The sequence below is a fragment of the Podarcis filfolensis genome (genome assembly GCF_964270895.1).
Source record: "Podarcis filfolensis genome assembly, chromosome: 6".
Taxonomy (NCBI): domain Eukaryota; kingdom Metazoa; phylum Chordata; class Lepidosauria; order Squamata; family Lacertidae; genus Podarcis; species Podarcis filfolensis.
In genome coordinates, this window is record NC_139609.1 from 84,089,316 (window position 1) to 84,115,967 (window position 26,652).

The 26,652-nt window shown below is 43.0% G+C and overlaps 3 long non-coding RNA genes across 3 annotated transcripts in view; all 3 read right to left on the reverse strand.

Annotated features, from left to right (window-relative positions):
- Positions 1-26,652, reverse strand: part of LOC310764837 — a 392,409-nt gene that overhangs the window by 271,056 nt on the left and 94,701 nt on the right. The window lies entirely within an intron of this gene.
- On the reverse strand, positions 3,228-5,811 carry LOC310764878. The gene is made up of 3 exons (XR_014549311.1): positions 5,560-5,811; positions 4,091-4,208; positions 3,228-3,896 (listed from the first exon to the last, which is right to left on the reverse strand). It is a non-coding gene; the product is annotated as an uncharacterized lncRNA (long non-coding RNA).
- The window catches only part of LOC310764860, a 65,757-nt gene continuing 51,547 nt past the window's right edge, over positions 12,443-26,652 (reverse strand). The window contains exon 2 of the long non-coding RNA XR_014549287.1: positions 12,443-12,533. This is a non-coding gene — a long non-coding RNA (uncharacterized lncRNA). The remainder of the gene's footprint in view (positions 12,534-26,652) is intronic.

Consider the following 26,652-nt stretch of genomic DNA (forward strand, 5'->3'; position numbering starts at 1 on the left):
GGACATCCCCCTGGCAACTGCAAAAGAAAGATTTCAAGTTGTGTCTGCAAAGGAATAAATGTTTCTCTTCTGGTGTGGCTTGAATTCAAGTAGAGGGTGCAAAGGAAGTTTTCATTTTCATTTAGAGAAAAGGTGAGCATTCTCAGAGTTGTTCAGCGGAGTCCATGATCTGCACCTTGTGTGGAAATGAATTTTCTCCACCACAAGAACAAGCCTCAAAGCTTTACTGAGGAACATTCTTAAATATTGGTTACAATAAGATAGGGGATGTGTGTAACACTGTGCTCTAGACCACTAAGCCTCTTGGGCTTGCTGATCGGAAGGTTGGCAGTTCAAATCCGCACAATGGGGTAAGCTCCTGTTGCTCTCTTCCAGCTTCTGCCAACCTAGAAGTTTGAAAGCACACCAGTGCAAGTAGATAAAAAGGTACAGCTGCAGTGGGAAGGTAAACAACGTTTCCATGCTCTCTGGCTTCCATCACAGTGTCCCGTTGTGCCAGAAGTGGTTTAGTCATGACCTGGAATGCTGCCTGTTGACAACCACTGGTTTCCTCAGCCTGAAGCGAGATGAGCACCGCACTCCATAATTGCCTTTGACTGGACTTAACCATCCAGGGGTCCTTTACCTTTACCTTACAATAAGATAAAAGTTGCAAAACAACAAAGTAAGACAGTGTAAATGAGCAGTGGGGTTCAGTCTTTTATGCAGTTCAGTAAACTTTTCTTTCTCTGGTCCCAGAGGGAGGTCCTAAACTTGTTCATCATTTCAGAGCACCTTTGCAACTGCTGCTGCTGCTGCTGCTAGCCATCTCCCAACAAGCACACACAGATTTCTCATATTTCAGCTTCCTGCTGTGAGAGCTCTGCCGCTCCTGTTCCCAGAGATAAGTCATCAGGTAGCTTATCTCACTCTAATGGAAAAATACCAGCCTAATCTGATGCTTTTACCATAGTGGAAAACTCTTGCCTAAAGTAAACTTCCTTTTTGCAGCATTGGCAGACAGGCAGAATCAATCCAGTGCTCCCACAGTCCGTCCACCCTGCATTGCCATCCTGCCCCCCCCAACCCCACATCTTGGTCATCATCTGCAATGCCCCACCCACTATACTTGCTACACCATATAAACGCCATCTCCAACTCCTCAAAACCCTCCCTGTAGATTCAAACCACGTAACAAGTCAAACCACGTAAACTTCTCAGTGTTACTTGTTTGCATGCTGTTTGTGCCCCAAACAACAAAAGGCCCCTATTGCAATTTCAGAATAGAGGCCCAACATCTTTAGTCTATAAGCGTATGGTAATATATGACTAATGGATCTCACAGGCGTTACAGGTAAACTACGCACTCACCCACTTGCAGGACCTTTATGAATATAATTGCAACCCTTGTTATAGCTGTTGAGAAAAACAAAAAGCCAGATGTTATCCTGAGAGGCGCCTGATTAGAATTTTGAGAGCAGGCTTTGCTTGCACTACAGCTGTGAAGAGGTCCTAGATGACAGTTCTCCAGCATAGCATGCTTCCGTTAATCCATCAGGCAGAAGACTGCATGTTTGCAAGTTGATCTATGATCCACTTAAGTCAGTGTGGCACAGTAGTTGCGCTCTGACACAGTGCCAGAGTTGGAGCCAACCAGCTTCAAAACATTGTGCAGTCATGAAGCTCATCTTGAGCCACTCACACTCTTGCAGCCTAGCCTTGATTTTATTGTTTCATCTTTTTATAAACTGCTTTGAGGTGTTTGGGTTTTGTTTTTGTTTTACAATCACACAGTGTATAAATTTTATGAAATAAATAAAATAAAATAAACTCCCACAGGAGTGTATAATGTTGTGAGAATAGCAGAGCAGGGGGTCGGGGACCATGCATGCCGCATGGATCTCCTTGGAGAAGGTCCAGGGTGTTGACATAATAAATAAAGTCAGCAAGGAGTTAGAGTCATAGTATTGTCACAAAAGCCAGGTGCCTGCCTCTCTCTCTCTCTGACAAGTGGTGGCAAAAGCCCATGGGGTCCCAGGCACATACACAGAGCGTCTGTGTCTCTTCGGAGAATAGAAGAAATACGGTTTATTCACCTATTTACACCTTCAGTCTGCATGGAGGGAGTCCAGATTTTTCGGTATACACATTTCCAGAGGCAGGAGTGCAGGCAACCTTCAGGCCGCTCCCCTCCAAGATAATAATGATAATAATGATAATAATGATAATAATAATAATAATGATAATAATGATAATAATAATAATAATAATAATAATAATAATAATAATAATAATATTTATTTATACCCTGTCCTCCGCAGCCAAGACCGGGCTCAGGGCGGCTAACAACCAATAATAAAAACATGTTGATTAAAATACAATTTAAAAAACAAGATTAAAATACAATCCTAAAACACTAGGATGCTGCCTCTTCACAGGAGGAGAAAGGAAAAAGAAAGAGGGGAAGGGAATCAAACTGATTCTAAGCCAAAGGCAAGGTGGAACAACTCTGTCTTACAGGCCCTGTGGAAAGAAATCAGATCTCATGAGACAGAGCGTTCCACCAGGCCGGAGCCAGTGTTGAGAATGCCCTGGCTCTGGTTGAGGCTAATCTAACTTCCTAAGGGCCCAGGACCTCTAGGGTGTTGCTGTTTATGGACCTTAAGATCATCCGTGGGGCATACCAGGAGAGGCGGTCCCATAGGTACGAGGGTCCTAGGCCGTGAAGGGCTTTAAAGGTCAAAACCAGCACCTTAAATCTGACCCTGTACTCCACCGGGAGCCAGTGCAGCTGGAAAAGCATAGGTCCCCTCTTCTTCATCCTAGAAAACCCTTTGCCCTCCCCCAGAGCAGTTACCCTGGCAATCTCCCAAATCCCCAGCCTTTGTTCACACCTGGGGGAAGAAGTTAATGGCCCTCAGTTATACTCTTGATAGCCATAGCTGGACCAGGTTGGTTTGCATATGCCAGCCCAGGAATTCCCTGTCTGGCACAACTCTGCAGTTTATGTTTTAATCTGTATGCCAATTAATCAGAATCCTAGCATTTATTCATTCCTAGGGTTCAGGGGTACACCCCCAAGATCTATAACAGTATTTAAAAGGGAACTTAGGTATCATCTACCACCTCCTCCTTCCAGTGCAGTAAATCCACTGTTACTGCAAATAGGTGGCAGATGATTTAGAAGCAAAACCTGGAGGACAAATTCTCTTTCCATTTACCTGCTCCCAAGTGGAGGGTGTTTGCTTTAAAAATTATCACAGTTGAGTCAATACCAATTTCCTTCCCATCCCTCTGATATTTCAGGTGTTCACTTTGACTCATAGAGGTGTCCCTCCGTCAGACTCAGCTAGGTCTGCCAGGTCTGCTGGGCTCTGCCATCAGAAGTCCTCCACCAGCATGGATGTCCTCATTACACTTGTGAAAAGCATAGACAAGCAGATGCCAATAGTGACCAGCAGGGGCAAGAAGAATCCTAAGCTAGTCCAGATACAGTGGTACCTCGGGTTAAGTACTTAATTCATTCCGGAAGTCTGTACTTAACCTGAAACTGTTCTTAACCTGAAGCACCACTTAAGCTAATGGGGCCTACTGCTGCTGCCGCGCCGCCGGAGCACGATTTCTCTTCTCATCCTGAAGCAAAGTTCTTAACCTGAAGCACTATTTCTGGGTTAGCGGAGTCTGTAACCTGAAGCGTATGTAACCTGAAGCGTATGTAACCCGAGGTACCACTGTAGTAGCGATTTGTCTGATCCAGGACTGTCTGCTGCAGAAGCTGGCACAGTAGAAAACCACATTTTGCTACCCACCACCGTCCACCCTGAGCGGCAGGACTTCTCCTGGCCAGGAGTTAGGATTGCTCCATGTATTAGGAAGAAACTCAGATGCTTTAGCCACAGTGCCTGATGCCCAGGTTCCTGATAAGGAAGAGGAAAGATCAAATGTTGTACCTGAGAGAGAAACAGGAAGATGAGCAGGGAAAACATACGAGGAGGAGCTGCTTTGTCCATGGTGCTGTGTCCCATTAACAGGGAGGAGTGAAAGGACCCACACGGCAACCCCTCACAACAAATGCCCGTTATGAAAGCGGTTCAAGCAGTACTGCACTCACAAACAGAGTTCTTCTTGTGCTTGCCGGGCTAGAATGACAAATCCACGTTTGATCTTCCACTGTGTGAGTCATCAGTATTCTTCTCTAGCTGGGGAGCAAAAGGCCATAACATCGCAGACTGAAAATACACGAAAGCCTGTCAGCTAATGTCATGAAGACAGAGGGAAGGATAGAAACCTGTGGGTGGATCTGTCAGTTTCAGTTTGCTCATTTTTTCATTTTTCCAATCTTCAATTCAGTTCCCCACATTGCACCTTTAATGTCATCAGCCCTGTCCTGTGGAACACCCTGCCAATAGAGATTCAGCGGATGCATCCCATGCCAACTTTTAAATGCCTGCTGAAAACTTTCCAATTCTGCCAGCCCTGTGCAGGTCTTTAAGAGTACACAATGCTCTATCGGTGTTTAATAGAATTGTATAGTTGGAAGGGACCCCAAGGGTCATCTAGTCCAACCCCCTGCAATGCAGGAATCAAGGCTAAAATATTTTAAATTTCTTTTTTGCTTTTAACTTGTTTTTAACTTTTTATGATGTTATCGTTTGCTTTTATGTTATTTACATTTTTTGTAAGCCGCTGCGATATGCTTTTTATGATGCAGTGGTCTAGAAAAGCTTTTATAAATAAAATAAATAAATGCAAACCATTTCTGCAGCCATTTACTCACTTAAAAAAAAATCTTCATGAAAATACATCAGCATTTTTATATGACTACCCCCTAATAAACACATTATTTTGAATGCAATTTAACCTAAAAGACACATTATTTGAATAAAACAATCTTCCATTATGTAATGTAATTTTGCATGCTGTTTTTGCAGATAGCTGAATTCTTATGGACACATGGACAGCAAAAATTGGAAAAGTGTGGGTTTCAAAGGATGGCTGTTTTGGTTCATGTATTCTTTCAGGAAGTGTGAATTTGGTTGGTTTGCCTTTAAATGTAAACTTTGTTGAATTTCTCCCCCGCCCCACCTGCATATAAATAATCCACTTCCCACCCTGTATTCCACAAGACATCCTGCACAAAACCTCTCAGTATACCAATTAGTTGGTTGACAAGTGTTTGTTCCTCATACACTGAGAGGGCTCTGAAGAGCGAAAATTGCCATTAACTATCTACTTCTGAATGCAGACTGATGAGGGTGTCTATAGGATGCAGCTAATTAGTAATGGTCAGTGCTAACACAGACACACAGACACACAGAGGAAAGAAGGAGAGCAAAAGAAATATAAAGCAGCAGCTAGAAATACTAAAGTTTATCTTCCTACCATTCCAATAATGCACATTTATCCTCTGTATGCTTTTACTAATAAGCTCCTTTGTACAAGCTTTGGTAAAAAACAACTACCGGTTGCAACCTTGATTTATTTAATTCTCTAATTTCTAGCACTGCGAGATAATTAACAGACAGCACGCAGCTGCACATGGATTGCTTTATGATTAAATTCCTTTAATTGTCTACTGACCTTCAGCTAATTCGCTAGTTCTGAGATTTTACAGCTTCAGAGAACCCTTCTGCACTGAGGTGTTTTCACTGGAACGTACACATACAACCCTAGACCTTGAAGAGGACTGTTTGTGTTAAGTTGTGGGTGAACATATCAGACGACACAGCGATTCTTCAAACAGCTCTTGTTTATTCACAGGCCGAGAACAGAACTGGGCTGAAGGGTTCAGCCAACGTGCTTATATAGAGCTCAACTACAAAGTAACAGTAACAACTTTCTGTAACTATCCAATCACCGAACATCACTTTCAATTCCTTATTTGCATATGTGGACCTGAGTGAAAACTATCTACAGTATCCCCCTGCTGGCCCAGGGTGAGAACTTCAGTACATAACAGTTTGTACTTTGACAAACCTGTGTTCACCCTCCTTCTTGTTTCTCAGAGGCCCTGTTTGGACTACGCAGGCATTATCGTTCATTATCTAGATGAGCACATAATAAGGTCGCACTTATCCATGACTTGATCATGAAAAGGGCGCCAATCTGGCATTTTATTACCGAGACCTGGGTGGGTGAGCTAGGAGTTGATCTAACCCAGCTGTGTCCACCTGGATACTCAATGCAGACTCAACACGGGCTGCAGTGCCAGAGGAGGAGTTGCAGTGGTCCACAGAACTTCTGTTTCCATCAGCAGGAAACCCCTCTGTCTTCTCAAGTTGGGCCAAGGAGACAGTAACCTAGGACTACTGGTGATGTACTTTCCACCCAGCTGCCCCGCAGGTTCTCTCACCAAGCTGGCAGAGGCCACCTCAGATTTTGTGTTGGAGCAACCCAGAACAGTTCTGGGGGATTTCAATATCCATGTTGAAGCTGCCTCTAGTGGTCCAACTTGGGGCTTCATGGCCACCCTGACTACCAACACTAGAAATGGAATCGTATCCTCTACTGCATCTGAAAGAAACTGGCTAATTTAGGAGGCCATGTGGCATATACAGCTCTGTCTTCCAACACAGGGAAATGCCTGGGGGTTTCAGGAGGAACTACCAGAAGGCAGCCACCATTGCCCCCAGCATCTACCACCTGATACAGTTGCCCCATTCTTCCCAGTGATAGGACTGGTCTGGTTATAGCATACAACAGATTCTTGGAGTGACTTGGAGTGGCCGCCGATACCATACAACACTGGTCGTGAAAGACCTGCATTGGCTCCCAGTATGTTTCTGAGCACAATTCCAAGTGTTGGTGATGACATTTAAAGCCCTCAACAGCCTCGGCCCAGTATCAGAAGGAGCATCACCACTCCCATTATTCTGCCCGGACACTGAAGTCCAGCTCCGAGGGCTTTCTGGTGGTTCCCTCACTAAAAGAAGTGAGGTTACAGGGAACCAAGCAGAGGGCCTTTTCAGTGGTGGCGCCCACCCTGTGGAATGCCCTCCCATCTGATGTCAAGGAAATATCTGACTTTCAGAAGACATCTGAAAGCAGCCCTCTTTAGGGAAGTTTTTAATGTTTGGTGTTTTGTCATGTTTTTAATATTCTGTTGGGAGCCTCCCAGAATGGCTGGTGAAACCCAGCCAGATGGGCAGGGTATTAATAATAATAATAAATTGTTGTTGTTGTTGTTTGTTGTTGTTGTTGTTACCAAATACTTTCTGCCCCCACAAGCATGTGATAAGTGTAGCATAGGAACAAAGGAATCTACCTTATGCTGAGTATACTGAGTCAGGTCCAGTGGTCCATCTATCCCTATATTATCTACATGGATTGAAAGAGAGGAGACTTCCTAGCCCTACCTGGAGATGCCAATTTTTAATATTTGATGCTTTATTGCATTTTTAATATTCTGTTAGGAGCCACCCAGATGGGTGGTGTATAAATAATAATTTAATAATAATTTAATAATAATAATAATAATAATAATAATAATAATAATAATAATAATAATAATAAATTTCCTTGAGCAATTTGGGTTGGATGGCATTGCTCATTCCACACACACTTTATTAAGGATATTTCACCGATTCCTTGGGACTTCTATCCTGATCTTCCCTGTCCCTCTTGTACTCAGAACCAAAATTTCTCATGTCAGGGCCAGGTTTTAAAAAGAATAAAAGGAGTGGGCAGGGCCATGAAAGAATGCAGCACAATATCCAGGAAGGTTTCCAGGTCCTTATCAAAAGCTATGGCATTCGATCATAAAAAATGTCACATAAACAACAGAAATGAACTTTTGAAACTGCAGGTGGGTCTGGCTGGATTCAACCGACACTGTCAGCTGTCCTGCTTTTGCCATTGACAACCTGGAATGTGGCATCAAATACTAAGCACAGTACTGTCACTTTTACAACAGGGAAATGGCTTGACATTTTAAAGTATATGAAGAAAAGAAAATAAGTGTTGCCACTTATTTCTGAAGAAATGTTTTGTTTTTTTCTTTTTACCCCACAACAAACATACAGTGGTACCTTGGTTTATCCGTTCTGGGAATCCGTTCAACTCCTGAAACTGTTCAAAAACCAAGGCACGGCTTCCGATTGGCTGCAGCCGCTTCCTGCAGTCAAGTGGAAGCTGTGTCAGACATTTGGCTTCCGAAAAATGTTCCCAAACCGGAACACTTACCTCCAGGTTTGCGGCATTCGGGAGCCGATTTGTTCAATAACTAAGCCGTTCAGGAACCAAGGTACCGCTGTATTAAGTCCTCACTGAGCACTTTTAATTTTTTTAAATTATGTTTTTATTGTTTTAAAATAAATACATTTGTAGAAAAATAAACAAACAAACACAATAATAGTATAACAAACATAATTTATACACCCAACAATGCAAATAATTATAGATCTTGTAAGGAGAAAAATTAAAAATGACTTCCAATTAGTCTCACTGTACTTTATCTATTGGTTACCTTATACCGCAGAGTTACATATTTCTTATATAGTCTCTCTTTACATCCCTGAGAACTGGTCCATTACTTTTTACGCTATACAAGGGTCAGTCTAGTTCTGCCAGGAGCTTTCCTTTTATACTGTGGTTTTTTAAGTATTCTTTAAAAATTCCCCATTCCATATAGACTATTTGTTTTGTTTGGTCTCTGATCCTTTCTGTCGCCTTTGCTAGCTGCAGGTATTCTGCCATTAGGATTTGCCAATCTGCCATGTTAGGTATTGTTGTATTTTTCCAATTTCTTGCTACTAAAATTCTGCCCGCTATTATCCCGTACATGAACAATGTTCATTTCGATTTCCCTATTTCTTCTGGCAGTATGCTTAATAGAAATACTTCTCACTGAGCTCTTTTGATTGGGGGCAGGTTTCCCCCTAAATATGTTTTTGTGCTTCTGCAGATCTTGGGGTTCTCACAGACCTGCTGTTCTCTCTTGCACTTAAAGGTAAAGGGACCCCTGACCATTAGGCCAACTCTGGGGTTGCGGTGCTCATCTCGCTTTATTGGCTGAGGGAGCCGGTATACAGCTTCCAGGTCATATGGCCAGCATGACTAAGCCACTTCTGGCGAACCAGAGCAGTGCACGGAAATGCCATTTACCTTCCCGCCAGAGCGGTACCTATTTATCTACTTGCACTTTGATGTGCTTTCAAACTGCTAGGTTGGCAGGAGCAGGACCGAGCAACGGAAGCTCACCCCGTCGTGGGGATTCGAACCGCTGACCTTCTGATCGGCAAGTCCTAGGCTCTGTGTTTTAACCCACAGCGCCATTTTGCCAACAGCCTTACCGGCAACTGGAGAATTTGAGTTTGATATTTACTGTATATGGGATTTTGCGCTGGGATGTTAAAAGACTCTGAGAAGACTATGAGATGTTTTGGCAAGTAGAAGAGAAGCTTTGGCTAAGGTTGCCAGATGTTTGCTCCCCCATTGCCCCCAGAAAAGGCTCTTTAAAAGTGGTGCATGTGCCAAAAACTCAACTGGCAGGGCATCACTGTACTTTGAGTTTGAAACCCTTTGAGTTTCCACCTGCCAAATCATTGTTAAAGACACATATCCTGACAGAAGGCGGGGGGGGGGGGGAGGGCATTCAGCTAAGTACCCTATTTCCCATATGCTTTCAGGAGGAACTTTAAATTTCAACAATACAGGTTTCTGAATGCATATTGTGCAAAGGTAGAACATACTGTAACATCATTGTGCAATTTAAGTGACATACGGATAAGCAATTACTTAATGTAGTCAAATCTCCTGTCTCTGCTCATTTAGAAGAATGCATCATCTTGGTTCCATGCACAAGAAACAACCCACAAAACATCTTTGGAATAGTTAGGGGGCAAAAATCTTCAAAGTTAACTTGGTAAGCAGCCAGTTTTACTGGGCAAGGTAAAAAAGCACTGGCACTGACTAAGATTATAGAAAGCAACATGGACTGTATTTTAGTCTAGTGGTTCCCAGCCCCACCCCACCCTACCCCCCTAACTCTTAATGATTTCTGAGGCTCCTGGCATTGTACATTGATTTTTCTGCCTGTGGTAGCAATCTTAATGCACTGTGCTAGATCTACATACTTGTATTTTTTAATTACTTCTTTTGCACTGCATTTTATTGTATTAAAATTTGAATTCCATAGAACCCCTCCCATGATCATCTGGTTGGCCATTGTGCAACAGGATGTGAAGGGACCATGAGGGTCATCTAGTCCAACCCCCTGCAATGCAGGAAACTTTTGCCCAACCCACGACCCTGAGACTGAGAGTCTCATGCTGTACTGGCTGAGCTGCTATAAAACAGCAGGATCTCGTAGTATTGCATCCCCACCATATATTCAAGGTGTAGCCAGGGGGGCAAGGGGGAAACTGCCCCCCAACTCAATAAAAAATAATAAAAATACTTAACTGAGGTTCTGCCCCCCCAAAAAAAAATCCTGGCTATGTGCATGCATACAATTAAAGCACTCATACCATTGTAACGGGACATGGGTGGCGCTGTAGGTTATACCACAGAGCCTAGGACTTGCTGATCAGAAGGTTGTGGTTCGAATCCCAGCGATGGGGTGAGCTCCCATTGCTCGGTCCCTGCTCCTGCCCACTTAGCAGTTCAAAAGCACGTCAAAGTGCAAGTAGATAAATAGGTACCGCTCTGGCGGGAAGGTAAACGGCGTTTCCGTGCGCTGCTCTGGTTCGCCAGAAGCGGCTTAGTTATGCTGGCCACATGACCCGGAAGCTGTACGCCGGCTCCCTCGGCCAATAAAGCGAGATGAGCGCTGCAACCCCAGAGTCAGTCACAACTGGAGCTAATGGTCAGGGGTCCCTTTACCTTTTTATACCATTGTAACAGGCATGGCTTCCTCCAAAGAGTCCTAGGAACTGTAATTTGCTCAGGGTGCTGGGAATTGTAGCACTGTGAGGGGTTTGCTAACAACTCTCAGCACCCTGAACAAACTACAGTTCCCATGATTCTTTGGGAGAAGCAATGGCTGTTAAAGTGGTAAAGGAGTGCTTTAAATGTATGATTGCGTTGTGACTTTAGGCCAGAGGTAGATTTTCTGGAGTTACTGCTTTTCATTCTCCAAAACAATGAAATTGGTTCTGCAGTTCTCGGCCATGCATTGGCAGACATCTGAGGAGTTAGCTGTGTAAATGCCAACACCCCTGCCTTAGGCTAACTAATTTATTATGACATACACTTCCATGAACTACGGTTCATTTCGCCAGATGCTAATTGTTTTAACACTTAAGGGATTCTGAAGGCGCACACTTGATTGCAACATTCTGGTGGACCGTAGAATTCTGTTATGATGGGTGATATTGAAATGAAGCCATCCTGCTCTAAAACACATTCCAGCTCCTTCAAAGCAGACAGTTGCCAAAGCCTTGGCAGAACCCTCCAGCAGCTTCAAAACATGAAACCACTCCATCTTCCTATTCCAACCTTCCCCACCCCTGGGGGCGGAGGAGCCCAATCCAGTAGGGTTCAGATGGAACAGATGCAAAAATGACTTTAAATATTTGCCTAAAAGTGGTCATTTTGGCCAGTGTGGACTGTCCAGTAAGTGACAAAAAGCCACAGCTGCCAAACTGCAACCCAATGAATTTTTTAATAAAAACATTTTTTGAAAACTGTAGAGCCATTGGTTTTCTATGTGTTCCATTAGTCTAGGAAGCAGGAGTCCTTGGAAAGCTGTCAAGACTACCAATTTGCATTCCTTCCCTTTCCTCCCTATTGTTGTTGTCCAAGGTCCTAAATACTCTGCTTTCATTCACAAACCCCAGATAGAACATTACTTGGATTGACAAGCCGAGCATCTGCGTTGGTGGCGTTGAGAACTTGCCATTCTTGCCTGATTCTTCCAGTCTGACAGCAGGAACTGCTATTATCATCAATAAAGAGCTGATTTTTACCTTCCAAGGCAAATACACATGAAGGTCAAATGGTGATTCTTTTATCATGCATATTCCTCCTCACAGCCATTGTCTCTGTACCCACCTAATTAATGTCATAAACACTGGTTTCTTGCACCTTTGTCTCCATCCCAGCAGCACAGCTACCTTCTGCTGGGAGAAGCTATGGGTTTTGAAATCAACAACCACAATTCGTGCTGCTGGCATATTGCTGATTAACCCAACGTTGGAAAGGAAACTTTGACAGAATGAGTCTATTTTGTCTTTTGCTCAGCAAGCATCTTCTCAGCAGAAGTCTTCTCTGGCCCAAAGTAAACCAATTAAGAAGTCAGCAGAGATTGTCTCACGTGAGCAGCAGATGCAATTCGGGGAAGAAGCCTGATGTCTTTGAAGGAAGAGGACATTTTGGCAGGCATTACTCTCACGCTAATACACAGGATAATGAGGGAAGGCAGCACTTTTGAAACTGGTAACTGCAGGAATTGCCACAAGTGAATTTATTCCTGTGGCCTGTCCAGCTGACCAATCCTTCTGTCAAGTGTTGTTGTTGTTGTTTAGTCGTTTAGTCGTGTCCGACTCTTCGTGACCCCATGGACCAGAGCACGCCAGGCACTCCTGTCTTCCACTGCCTCCTGCAGTTTGGTCAAACTCATGCTGGTAGCTTTGAGAACACTATCCAACCATCTCGTCCTCTGTCGTCCCCTTCTCCTTATGCCCTCAATCTTTCCCAACATCAAGGTCTTTTCCAGGGAGTCTTCTCTTCTCATGAGGTGGCCAAAGTATTGGAGCCTCAGCTTCACGATCTGTCCTTCCAGTGAGCACTCAGGGCTGATTTCCTTCAGAATGGATAGGTTTGATCTTCTTGCAGTCCATGGGACTCTCAAGAGTCTCCTCCAGCACCATAATTCAAAATCATCAATTCTTCGGCGATCAGCCTTCTTTTTATGGTCCAGCTCTCACTTCCATACATCACTACTGGGAAAACCATAGCTTTTACTATACGGACCTTTGTTGGCAAGGTGATGTCTCTACTTTTTAAGATGCTGTCTAGGTTTGTCATTGCTTTTCTCCCAAGAAGCAGGCATCTTTTAATTTCGTGGCTGCTGTCACCATCTGCAGTGATCATGGAGCCCAAGATCCATGTCAAGTAGATCCTGGTAATTGTTCAGAAAGGTCAACTGGTATCAGCTAATTGTTTATTCAGTGATGGTTTCTGGGGGCCTGGAGAGTGCTTTTGAACATTTTAAAGGAAATATCTAACAGAGCTCAGATAGAGTGCTTCCCCAGCTAAGGAGAAGGGGTTGATAGAAGGGGTGTGTGAAGTAGGAATGGTTGAGGAATGCAATTTATGTGACTTTTGATGCAGGCAGAGCTGATTTCCTGGATTAATGTGTAAATTAGAATATAATTATCCTTTGGATTTTGCACTTCTCTGAGCCATTTCATGCAATTTCCGGCTCAAAAAAAAAGTACAAAAATGCCTGTTATTGTCTTTTTTCCAAATAAATTACACTGTTCTGGTAAAGCATGTTGTGATTCAAACACAGGGATTTCATGTTGTGGCAACAGTTCTCTGTAATTATCTTGCCTTAGGAAGTGAAGTGAGCCCCAACATTGTTATGTTTCTGACTTTTGCTCAATATTCTATTGAAAACTTTTCTCCAAAGTCTTCCCAAATGAGCCTATTTCATTTCTCCAGTTTTAAACTCTTGTTCTTTCTTTTCTGTTCTGTTCTTTTTAATCTGCCTCTGTAATCCACTTTAATGCTGGTTTTAGTTGTACCGTTTTATGCATTTTTGTATTTCATTGTTAGGTGGAGTTGGTTTTTGATTGAATATTTTTACTGGCGATTGTAAATAAATAAAACTGAGTTGAAATGTTTCTTTACATGCTTGTTTCCATATGGATTCTTTCTAAAAAGAAAGATGCAGATTGGTGCAGAAATGGAATGAGACAGGCTTCTGAAAGAACACATGTGAAACTGGCACAGCCATTTGGAACAGCGGTGGAAAGAGAGGAAGTTGCCATCCAGTCAAAGGCACCTGGAGGGTTCTTAGGTTCTCTCTGGAGATCTGGTGTGGGGTTGCAGATAATCTTCCTGTTCTTCACCTCCATTTTTGCATTTTTAAAATTTATATCCCACGTTCCCTCCAAGGAGAACAAGGCAGCATACATAGTTCTCCCTCCTCCATCTTATCCTCACAACAATCTATGTTAGGCTGAGAGGCTGTGACTGGCCCATGGTCACCCAGTGAGCTTCATGGTTGAGGTCCAGGTCCTGGTTTAACACTCTAACCACTACACCACAATGGCTTTTGTTATGTACTGATGTTCTCACCCTGGGCCAGCAGGGGGATACTGTAGATAGTTATGCAAATGAAGGATCGAAAGTAACGTTCTGTGATTGGATAGTTTGTATGCAAATGAAGGATCGAAAAGTGACGTTCTGTGATTGGATAGTTTTAGAAAGTTGCAACAGTTACAATTGTTCTGGAGCTCTATATAAGCAGGCTGACTGAGCTCCTCAGTTAGTTCTGTTCCAGCTTACAAATAAAGAGCTGCTTTGGAAGAATCGCTGTGTCATCTGATATGTTCGCCCACAACTTAACAGCTTTATAAATATAGCAATTATTGCAAAGATACCCTGAGTCAGCAGTCCTCAGAGTATCCATACCTCAGCTAATGCTGTCCCCAGACCTTCTATAAGAGTTTGGGCAACCACTTGCTCTGTTGATCCTGGTCCATCATAGCTTATAGAAACTGAAATTGAAATACTTTATTGTCACTTGTACAACTTGTATCCAGTGAGATTACACGAGCACCCCCCGCTCAGCTCTCTTAGTCTTAATTCCCCTCGTTTACTGACGCACACCCACCAAACCCGAAAGTCAGTTGCCCTGCTGTTATCTTTTCATTCAGTAGCCTAACAGCCCACGGATAGAAGCTGTTCTTTGCCCTGTTGGTGCGACTAATCATGCTTCTGTATCTTCTGCCTGAGGGCAGGAGATCAAGAAAGTGCCGGCCAGGGTGTGAATCATCCCTGAGAATTTTCCTCACTCTCCTGACGCAACGTTCTTCCGCTATTTCATCCAGCGGATTCACAGGACAGCCCATAATATCTTGTGCTGTATTCATCACCCTCTGTAGGCACTTCCTATCAGTTGATGTCAAACTAGCTTATGAAAGCTAGCTGAGAGTAGGGCTGCCATATTTTGAAGATGCTGCTCTGTTGTGATTCTCTGCTGCAAACTAGCTTAGCCAGGTGCCTTAAACCTGAGTCTAATGCGCTAGAAAAAATTCTTGCGTTACTGTAAATAAAAACAAACAAACAAACAAAACCCCCCCAGACATTTTGCCAAATTTTTTAAATGTCCCTGGACATGAATTTTAATCTTGAAAAAGAGGACATGCCCGGGGGAAAGAGGATATATGACAACCCTAGCAGAGAGAGGTTGACTAGGTGGGTCCAGGGAGTGGTTAATGCAGGAGGAAGTGGTGGCACATGTCCTTAAAGAGATACATCCCATCCTTAAGAGGACCTTCCTAGACCTAGAAGTTTTGAATAGCTACCACCCAGTCACAAATATTTCCCTTTCTGGCAAGGTGCTCAAGAGGGATGGACCTGCTTGGGGGGGAAATGATTCGGGCCTGGGTTTGGAACTGAAATGGCCTTGGTTTTCCTGGTGGATTACCTTTGCCAATGAACTGTACATTATCCTTGATGTCTTGAAGGATGTCAATACCATGCTATCATTATACGATTCTGGAAATAGAAGCTCTGTGGAGGGAACAAAAGTCCCCTGGCAATGCTCTGCATCTTTAACAAACTACAGTTCCCCCTTGGCAGAAGCCATGGCTGCTTAATACCGTTGATGATACTGTTCTAAATCAGATGGAGCTTGAGATAAACATGGCGTGAAGCTGTCATTTTGGGAGGAGGCAAAATCAATGCCCCTCTCCTCTTTCTAATGTTTCAAACATTACAACATTACAACAGAATCCTAGACATGACTTCTTAGAAGCAGGCTTGCTCCCAGGTATGTGGGATTAATAATAATAATAATAATAATAATAATAATAATAATAATAATAATTTATTATATAATTTATTATTATATAATTTATTGTTTATACCCCACCCATCTGGCTGAGTTTCCCCAGCCACTCTGGGCAGCTCCCAATCAAGTATTAAAAACAATGCAGTGTTAAATATTAAAAACTTCCCTAATATTACTGCCTTAGTGAGCTAGATAACAGCCCTGGGGCAGACAACTCTGTTCTGCTCTATTGGGATTCCCTTATGCACAACTGTTGCTGCTCCAGTCCAGGGAAGGATAATTCCTTTGGAACACAACACAAAAATCTAGTAAGTGGATAGAATCTATTCGCTGCAGATGAGGACATTTCCATTGACATCAGTCCAGAACAGTCAAATGTTGTTGATAGATGTCAGAGCACACATCACCCGCCTTGAGAATTAGTGGCAATTTTGACTGCCTCTGCTCAAAAAATTGGCATTGCCTCTAATTGACCAGTTAATATTCCTGCTTCACTGTTTAAAATAAATAAATGAAAATGAAATGGTCCTGTTGGGCCTTTAAAAATCCATCACGTTCAACAAACAGCAGAGGAGTCACGGTGGACCAAAATGGATGGCAAGGAAGGAAAAGCACAACTCTGCGCTACTGTGTGCAGATACCATTGTATCTTTATTATATTTCACAGATATACAACCTGAGGCTCAACATGATTAACTCTCTGGAACCCACAGCATTGGATTCCAGCAGAAATCAGGCTTTGCTCTGACTATCTGCCTTCCCAGCCTACTGGCTTGCTTCCATCTTGTACCTTCCTGCTCACATAACTCAATTTTCAACTCTGGCTTTTACCTTTCTAACTACCAATGAGTTGATGGAGGGGGCCAACCCATTTTCTCTCTGGCACAGAGCCACTGACTTTGTTTCCTCAATGGACCTCACCAGGAAACTTGACTGGCTATTCCAGGAATTAGAAGGGTCTCAGCATACAGCCTAGGGACGCGGGTGGTGCTGTTAAACCACAGAGCCTAGGACTTGCCGATCAGAAGGTTGGCGGTTCAAATCCCCACGATGGGGTGAGCTCCTGTTGCTCGGTCCCTGCTCCTGCCAACCTAGCAGTTCAAAAGCACATCAAAGTGCAAGTAGATAAATAGGTACCGCTCTGGCTTAAGATAACCAAATTAACCCCAAATTTTGGATGTTGGGAAATAACTGGGGAATGCCAGTTAATACTGAAGTCCCATGGGTATAGGAAACTGCAAAAGAAAAATGGCTGACTGTCAGAATTTTAAAAAGTGGAGGGGGGTTTGACTCACTCTCTACACAAAAGAGCCCCCAGCAGAGTTTAAAACAGAAATGTGCATTCGCAAAGTGCAGGAAATGTAGGTTCTTAGACCTTTAAATGTCCTAGCATTAAGAGCTCACAATTGTGCTCCCCCGCCTCTACCCCTCTCGGAGTGAATATACCACAACAGTAAGGAAGTTTAAATGCTTAAGTTTAAAAGCAGCCCAGAGTGGCTGGGGAAACCCAGCCAGATGGGTGGGGTATAAATTATTATTATTATTATTATTATTATTATTATTATTATTATTATTAGATGAGAGGAAGGAAGTGAAGACTCAGGCATACAGCCTAATGTGCGTGCACACACACACACAAACCAAACACTCACAACAATATCCACACACTTCAAGCTGCCAATAAGGGCATAGATACACTGGTTGGTGGAAAAGATAGCAACCTTATTCAGCAGGATGAAAGAGTCTGGCATCATTGTGGAAGATGCCACCTGTGTCCAAACTTGGCCCTGCCTCCTTCTCTGCATATACAGGTTCTGAGAGGGAAATGAATTGGGGGGTGAGGGATTGAGGATGGAGGAATTAACTGAAGCAGAATGCCTGTGTAGCCCAAGGGTTAGAAGATTTTGAGGGTAACCCTCCCCACCCCACCCCCACAGTGCTACAGTGTCCTTTCTATCTCACAAAACCACAAAACTTTTGGTTTCTGAAAACAAGCTTTGTTCAGATGACACCACTGCCACTCAGCAAAATACTCTCTGCGTGAACCAGTTTAGATATCATCATCCCTGAGTATTAATAGCATCCTGCCATTTGAGATGACGATTTTGGTCTTCGGGTCCATTAGTTTCAAATGATCTGCAAATGCGTGGGTGAGTCACCTTTGCAACTGTGCAGGCCATTTGCAAAGTTTGTTTCATGTCTTTGTGTAAATGGATAGCAAGTGCCTCCTTTTGTCTTTGGCTTATGCTTTCAGCCTATTAGTCTTTTCTGATAGAGTAATGCTGCAGGAGGAATTAAATGAAAGAGATGCAGCTAGCTGAAAGCAGGAGAGTGGTGAGAGGGACAGACTAACATCTTTTTTTTAATATTTCCCCCTTTAAAATATATTAATTGTTCCAACTTTTTCAAACTAACTTTTACAAAGCCATCTTCTAAAACGCCTTTCCTGCAGCATTTTTGTAGTAATTCTCAGGCATTTTGTCTCTCTCTACTTCCTTTACAACTTCTTCTCAGGAACTTTTGATTTGGTGCATTCAGAAGTCTATTCTCAAGATTGAGTTCATTATTACTTCTTTATAGCACTCTGCCTCAATTTTGTATCTGTCTGCCATTATGTCAAGGAAGATTTTTTGGGTATGGCATTTTCTCATCTACCAGTTTCAAAACTACTAAATTCCACCCACCCATCATATATTCCATTCTTCCTTGTTTCATTTCCCACAGTTTATCTTCCAACTCTTACCTAAGGCTTTTAATTTTTATCTTATTTTCTTTTCTTTTGTTCTTGGACATACAATGTTTCCGTTTTCATTTGAAAATTTTCTCTCTTTGTGTTAATTTCCAGGCTTCAGTCTGAAATTGTTACTTCATTTGCAAAGTCTACCATGGTTAGGCACAGTTAACTGCAATTTTTCCAATTTAAATGCCTGTCAAACAGTCTTGTCATTTTACCTGTATTCTAAGCTTTGTCCCAACCTTCTCTGAAAAATCTCTACTATTAATCTACTTTACATGCATGTATTCCTGTTTCTCTTCTCTGCTTCTAATAGTGTTGACTTCATTACATGTTCAGAAATGCAGATATGTGCACTCCTAATATTCTGATACTGTTCTCCATTTTCTCTTTATTACATGTAAAATGTTTGTGTGCAGGTAAAATTAGGGGAAATGACAGCCTGGCTTGCACATAATCTTTGAGGATGGAATATTCAGAAGATTGCATTTGTTGTAGCTGAATGATGTCAGGTATTCTCTTCCTTCTTCATTGGCGATCCCTTGTAGCCAAGTAAGATTGTCTTCCATAAACACGGTTTTAACAATGAGTCCATAAGTGACTGTGCAGGCCAATTCTGGATCCACATGTCCTTCCGCAGTGGGGACATAGGTTTCCAGGTGAGAGTTGATCATGGAGTGGATTTGCCAAGCATGCCTTCCTCTTAGCACGTTTCTCCCTTGCGTCCTGAGTGAGTGTCTTCAAAACCCATGACACCTTTGGTAAAGGCTGTTCTCCAATTAGAGCACTCGCAGGCCAGTGTTTCCCAATTGTTGGTGTTTATACTACATTTTTAAAAGATTTGCCTTGAGGGAGTCTTTAAACCTCTTTTGTTGACCACCAGCATTACGTTTTCCGTTTTTAAGTTTGGAATAGAGTAGTTGCTTTGGAAGACGATAATCAGGCATCAGTTCCAAGTTTCTCTCGAATGTACTGAATTCCATGGGCATTTGAAACATTGTCTTATATCCCACAGTTAAATTTATTTCGTTTACCTTTTGTCTATGTCTCTTTTACCCCTCGAGGTGCCGAGACTTTCTTTCCTTTCTTTATTACTCAGTAGATTTCCTGAAGTGCTGATTCACTCATAACGATTTTTTCCTGCGCCATTGTCGGGTAGGATTTCCTTAATTCCCAAACCATTAAAACTTTTCCCCAAACCTCCTTGTTCTTTTGCTTCTACTCCGATTTTCCTTTTCATCTGCAGGTGTCTGAAGTGGAGGCAGCAGAAGTCATGGTTAACTTATTAAGGCTCTCTGGACTGCCATAGCGTGATCAGCCTTCTCGTTATACATTCCTTCCAGATAAACTCAGCAGGATCCAGAAAGCCAGCCCAAGAAATAAACGTAACATAATCAACACAGCTACTGAAAGATGTTCCTGTTGACTTGTACTAGAGGTTATTTTCCTGACACTTCAGAGAGAGCAGCTAGCGCACTGAACATTATGCATTAGGGCTTTTTCCCCTTAATGCAAATGTTGTTGAAAGAGAAAGGGGGAATAAGCAAATGCCCAACCATCACAGCAACTTACTCTAAATGCATTTTGCAAAATAAATGGCCCCACTGTACCCAGTTCCATCCATTCTATCTTATCCATACAGCCGAGAAAAAGTGGAGAGGGAGAGAGAGAGAGCTTATATTTAGCAATTCCAGGAAACGGAAAGCAATTTTCTGAAAATTACATTTGTTCTTTTCACATCACCTTGCGCCACGTGCATTTGATGTGCTCAAAGTGAGAAGTAGTATTTATCACACTCATTTGAACTCGGGCATTCCATCTAAATCTCGTCTGCCTTCCCCCCCATTTCACGCCACCCCACCATCCCGCCAAACCATCTTTTGGGTGGCTATGTGGAGATTTTCACATGTGAGGGATGCATCTTGCTGCTACTAGTACATCAGGCTGCATGGCCCAGGGCAGATCGATATAAAAGATGGTGTTAACTGGAAGCTACCACTTTCCTTTCAAACTCAGCTTGTGTTGCATGGCAACTGGGACTCTTTGGAAACTCCATGCATTGATCTGAAGGGCAGAAAGGAACAGCCTTTAACAGATGCTCACAGAACCAGCACAAGGTCTCAGAGAAAGAGAAGGCTGGCAGTCACTGTTTGCTATTATGCTGCTTGATTAGAAAGGCAGGAAAGTGCCATATGCCTTCAGACTATTTGTCCATTTCAGGGATGAGGAATCATCCCTGTTACGAAAAAGGAGCAATGCTGCAGCTGAGTGCTCCAGATGGCTGGAAAGCCAAACAGGGTGTTTATGTTTTGGGACTGTACCGTGGGAACAAGGGACAGTCTATTCTGTGCACTGAGCACCGGATGTTAGCTCAGAGTGTCACATGACCCTGTACTGGAAGTACATGGGAGGAGTTATTCTCTCTCTGCTGTTGGTGTTAAGAGAGTGCAGACACGTTTTCTCTGTACTGCTGGAAAGACAGAAATAAAGGGATGTAAATACATTTCTGTCTGTCTCTCTCCCCTCCCTGGGAATGGCAGGGGAGGAGGGATGGTTGTGTTCTTCTCACGTTTGAGAAGGATCGCCGATAGAGATCTGGCCTTGTCTTGCCGGGAGTCGAGACGGGGGAGATCAACAAGGAATCCAAGCCGGGCACCTGGAGAGTGGCCAATTCCTCTGACTAAGGCTTGAATTCCGACATTTTTTCATAGGGGGACAGTTAGTGTCAGAGGCGCCAGCTTGCAAGGGTGATGGGGGGGGACCCTGGCATAGTGCACATCACATTGTGACGTCCCAAAAGTGCATGTGTGAGAATCGCACCTCCCTCTCTAAACCAGGCAGAAGCTTCCTGGGCTTTGGGAAGGACATGCCAGGGGAACATTTAGGGGACTAGCCTAGCCTCCCTAGTCCACTGACAGCACACCACTGTGAAGACTCTTTTTTATGATCAAGGTTCAAATTCATCAGGCAATGTGGTTTCTACCTGTCTTGCCTATGGTTACCAGATTTTTTTCAATGAATCCAGGGACACTTTTTTTTTTTAGCTGAGTAGCAACAGGGAATCAGTAGTGGGGATGGTGAGGCAAAACACCCTGGGCCCAAGTATACATGCATATTGTATAAAGGTGCAAAGCCCTTCTTTTGCATCCTGTGAAACATAAATGCACAGAGTTTTTAAAAAACTGGGCCGCCCACCTGCGACTCCTGAGCCTCCCCCGATCAGTCAAAACAAAGGGGGAAGGGGGCAGGAGATCACACAAGACACATCCTATGTGCACAAGACACATCATATGGGGACTTCTGGCGAGGAAAAATGCTGGGTGCCATGGCAGCGAGCAGCTCCTGAAGCCAGCCAGAGCCAACTGCACTACCAAGCTGGCTCCGGGCTGCTGAGGCTGCCACTGCCACGTTTCCCAGGGACAGGTTTGCAAATCTGGGGACATTCCAAGGACGGAGTTTGTCCAGGGACAGTTTTGCAAACCTGGGGACATCTGGTAACCCTAGTCTTGCCCCATCTAGCTTTTCCCAGACTATGACTTTGGGAACAGCAGCTTCTCAGCTGGACAGACAAGAATTCAGGGAGATTTTTTAAAAATAGTTTTATAAGTTGTGCTTCTTTGTTTCTCCATTTGATCCTTTTACATGGTTTTGTATGTTTTGTGGTATTTTATGCATTGTGATTTGCTGTTACTTTTATTGATTATAGATTGGTAATTCTTTATTGTGGTTGAACTGTTTAATTATTATTTGCTGGTGTTTAATTTTACTGTTTATTATTAGATTCTGATGGATTGTTAAATGTTGCTTTGTTTGATATAAGATGTTTAAATTAAAGCTATTGTGACTTTTATATTGGATCAGATTGTTACTGTTAATGTCTGATGTTTTATTATGTTTTTATGTCTTGGAAGCCGACCAGAGTGGCCTGGGCAACCCAGCCAGATGTGTGGGGTATAAATGAATTATTATTATTATTATTATTATTATTATTATTATTATTATTATTCCCCCCCAGGCAGCTATTCAGAGATTGCATGCTATTGGTGGGCAGAGTCAGAAGCGAAAGCCGGCAGAGAAGCAAATGTAAAATTAACTTTGTACAGAAGGTTAGTTTCTTCGCACACATATTCCTCTCCATTCCCCATTCAGACAACCAAGAGGCATTATCCAAGCTAATGGACATGTGCCAGCCAGGCAGAAACATTTGAGGATGATGAGAGTTGAGGAGGTGTGACTGAAGAGGTCATGTGGCCTGGAGAGAGTCCTGGGGCCAGATAGAGTGACCTGGAGGGCCACATTTGGCCCCCAGGCCTGAGATTCCCCACCTCAGTCAAGACCAGAATTCTGGCACAGAATTCTGGCTCCGTGTTGAAGTAGGAAATGGGGAAATAATGTGAAGGAGGAACGGAATGAGGTACATGGCATGGTTGGCTGGCTGGAACCCTGAACAGGAGCACTCCACACTACAACATTTTATTGCGTATCTCATTTGTTCATTTCGCAGTTGAAAAATAATAATCGTGATAATTGTGCTCTGGGACTGAGAAATCATTTCCTTCTTCTCCGCTCTCGGTTCCTGCTCAAGTAGTTGGGGGCTGTTTCTTGGGAACTGTTTAAGATGCCTGCTTATGCATCCTTCCATGGTCAGGATGCATGAAACAACCTTGGTCCCCTTGAACTCTCAGGCAGGCGCAGCCATCTGGAGGGAACTCAACCTGCTGAACGAGGCTTTCAGATTGCAGCTTTCAAACGTGGCAGCTGTAAATTAAATGGATCTCTGGGGAACCCTGGCATAACGCAATGTGTTCTGAGGGTTTGCCGAGATGTTACATCCTCTCCCCCAAGCACTTTGATCTATGCAGGGAGTCTAAGAACCGTTCAACTATTTGTCAGCACAGAATCTCTGCTCCATAAGCCCTTCATATACGCAGCAGTCATCGGGGCAGCTTCCACTCTGATCAGGAAGAAATGGGATGTGGCTTTGGAAGGAAAGGTCTGCATCTCTTGTTTGCAGCCATAAAGCTTCTTAATCAGATGCCAAATCAGACTCCCAACTGGAAGATATAAGTCTTTCAACAAAGCTGCTCTTAAGTCTTCATACATTGGGCAAACCAGTAAGTATTGAGGGTAAATCTGTAGGCACATTTCCTCCAAATGGCCAAACTCTCTCTTTGTAAGGAATCCAACAAAAGCATCCGTCAACTATGGCAGAGTGCATAGACTGGAACCTCAGAGTCTTAAGGCTTTTCTCCACTTACCACCGGTTATGCTAGTTACACAGACTTGGGAAGGCAAGCAAACTAATACCAGTGTACTGGAAGAAGCAAAGGTCACCAGTGTTGAAGCAATGATTCTTCAACATCAACTTCGTTCGACTGGTCATGTTGTGCGGATGCCTGATGATCGTCTTCCAAAGCAACTACTCTATTCCGAACTTAAAAATGGAAAGCGTAATGCTGGTGGTCAACAAAAGAGCTTTAAAGACTGTCTAAAGGCAAATCTAAAAAAAGTAGTATAAACACTGAGAACTGGGAAACACTGGCCTGTGAGCACTCCAATTGGAGAACAGCCTTTACCAAAGGTGTCATGGGCTTTGAAGACACTCAAACTCAGGACACAAGGGACAAACGTGCTAGGAGGAAGGCACGCTTGGCAAATCCACACCATGATCAACTCCTGCCCGGAAACCAATGTCCCCACTGTGGAAGGGTGTGTGGATCCAGAATTGGCCTCCACAGTCACTTACGGACTCATTGTTAAAAACGTGTTTATGGAAGACAATCTTACTCGGCTACGAGTGATCGCCAAAGAAGAAGGAATGTGAGGGGTCTGAATGGGTAGATTGGCCTACAGAGGGGCACATGGTTCTATTATTTGGCTATCAGTTTTGTGTGATCAGCACAAAAATGATGTTTCCAAATATGAGATTTCATGTGGTGAGATGCCACCTTTAGGTCCAACAAGCCCACAATGCCCAAAGAGAGGCCATATGTAACTTGTAGTATTTCCTGACTCCAAGATGGAATTGCACTATTGTAAAGACTCAACGTCTCCTTGAAAGCAGAAAGTACTAAAATGGGCCCTATCCCACTTTTTCAGTTGGCCAATACCAGTGAAGGCCAGAGTGCATGTCCTTGCATTTAGGCTGGAAAATTGGATGCATTGTTTGCTCTTGGAACTATTTTGTTTCTCCCCTTGCTAGATTATTATTGTTGTAGTTGACCTTATGCTATTTCTTGATTGTTTTATGCTGGTTTCAAGCTGTGTTTTGTACTGGTTACAGTTTTCGTATTGCTTCTGTATTTTGCTGATTTTTAAATTTGTAAGCCAGACATTCATTGGGCAGAATATAAATGACTTGATCAATAACTATAATAGTAGTAAGTGGGTATCCATGTTCTCAAGGAGAAATCTTTCCCAGACTTGCTACCTGGAGACCTTCCGCTGAAGAGGCTAGGGACCAAACCTGCCATTCTTTGAATGTTAAAAAATGTGCAGTAGTGTAATCTATCCTTTACGCCCGTTTCTCAGTAGTGCATTTCAGAGGGGTCTGCTCCACTTCCTACCATGCACAGGGAAAAGCTCCAGTTTGAACCTACAGACCCCTGCAAATAAAACTAGAAAATCCCAATAAAGCCTTAAGTATGCAATTCTACATGGGACGCGGGTGGCGCTGTGGGTTAAACCACAGAGCCTAGGACTTGCTGATCAGAAGGTCGTGGTTCGAATCCCAGCGATGGGGTGAACTCCTGTTGCTCGGTCCCTGCTCCTGCCCACTTAGCAGTTCAAAAGCACGTCAAAGTGCAAGTAAATAAACAGGTACCGCTCTGGCGGGAAGGTAAACGGCATTTCCGTGCGCTGCTCTGGTTCGCCAGAAGCGGCTTAGTCATGCTGGCCACATGACCCGGAAGCTGTACGCTGGCTCCCTCGGCCAATAAATCGAGATGAGCGCCGCAACCCCAGAGTCGGCCACGACTGGACCTAATGGTCAGGGGTCCTTATGCAATTCTACAGGGCTTCTTTCCAAGTTGAATTTCTCTTGGGGTAGACAGATTTTTCTAGCATTTGACATTTGGAGTATAAATCCAATCAATCAATAAGGTACAGTTCTCCAGACTCCTTGCTAGTTTATTTGTGTTCTTTGGGTAATTTATATACTGCTCCACATTTCAAAGAAATCTCTGAGTGGTTTACAACATCATAAAAACATCACAAATGAGTACAAAAGTTACAATAAAAATGCCATATTGTTTAGCAGCACAAAACAACCGGGCAATCTATCCTTTTAAAACAGCAATATAAACTGAAACAGCTAGCATACGAAGACCATAATAACTACACTGGGGAACAAAAATTTTGTTGCCTTGACACCTGCAGTTGTTCTAACCTAATTTTGACGTGCTGATTTCATATCTGAAGTTGGTTTTGTTCTATAAGCTCTACGGTTTTTTTGGAATTCATGTTTTTCACTTTTCACCATAATATTTGTTTTTCACAATGCAAGAATTCAATATTTTATTAAACACATAGCCAAAGTAGTACGATATGAGTATAAATGTAAGTGACTTATATAGCATTGAACATGACATGTATAGCATTGAAAATGACGTGTATATCTATGTACAGTTGGAGGTATGCAAAAAAAAGTACCGTATTCCCCTGGGATACACAGTATACTGGGTAACAATTTTTTTTTTCCATTTTCTTTTGCATGAGATTTTTCAACTGTTCTTATATGTTCTTTCAATGCTGATTTCAAACCTGAAATCGATTTTCGTGTACATGCTATAGCTATCTTTCAATTTCCGACTTTTGCTGTTATGTATTATTTACACTGGGGATAAATGGACACGGACACGTTGATCTACCCTAACCACATGGTAATTATTGTTTTGCAAACTTAATTTTTATTTATTTTTACAGTTTTGTAAAAATCCATTGCTGGTGAAGTGCTGCTGACATTGGTGCTGCTTTA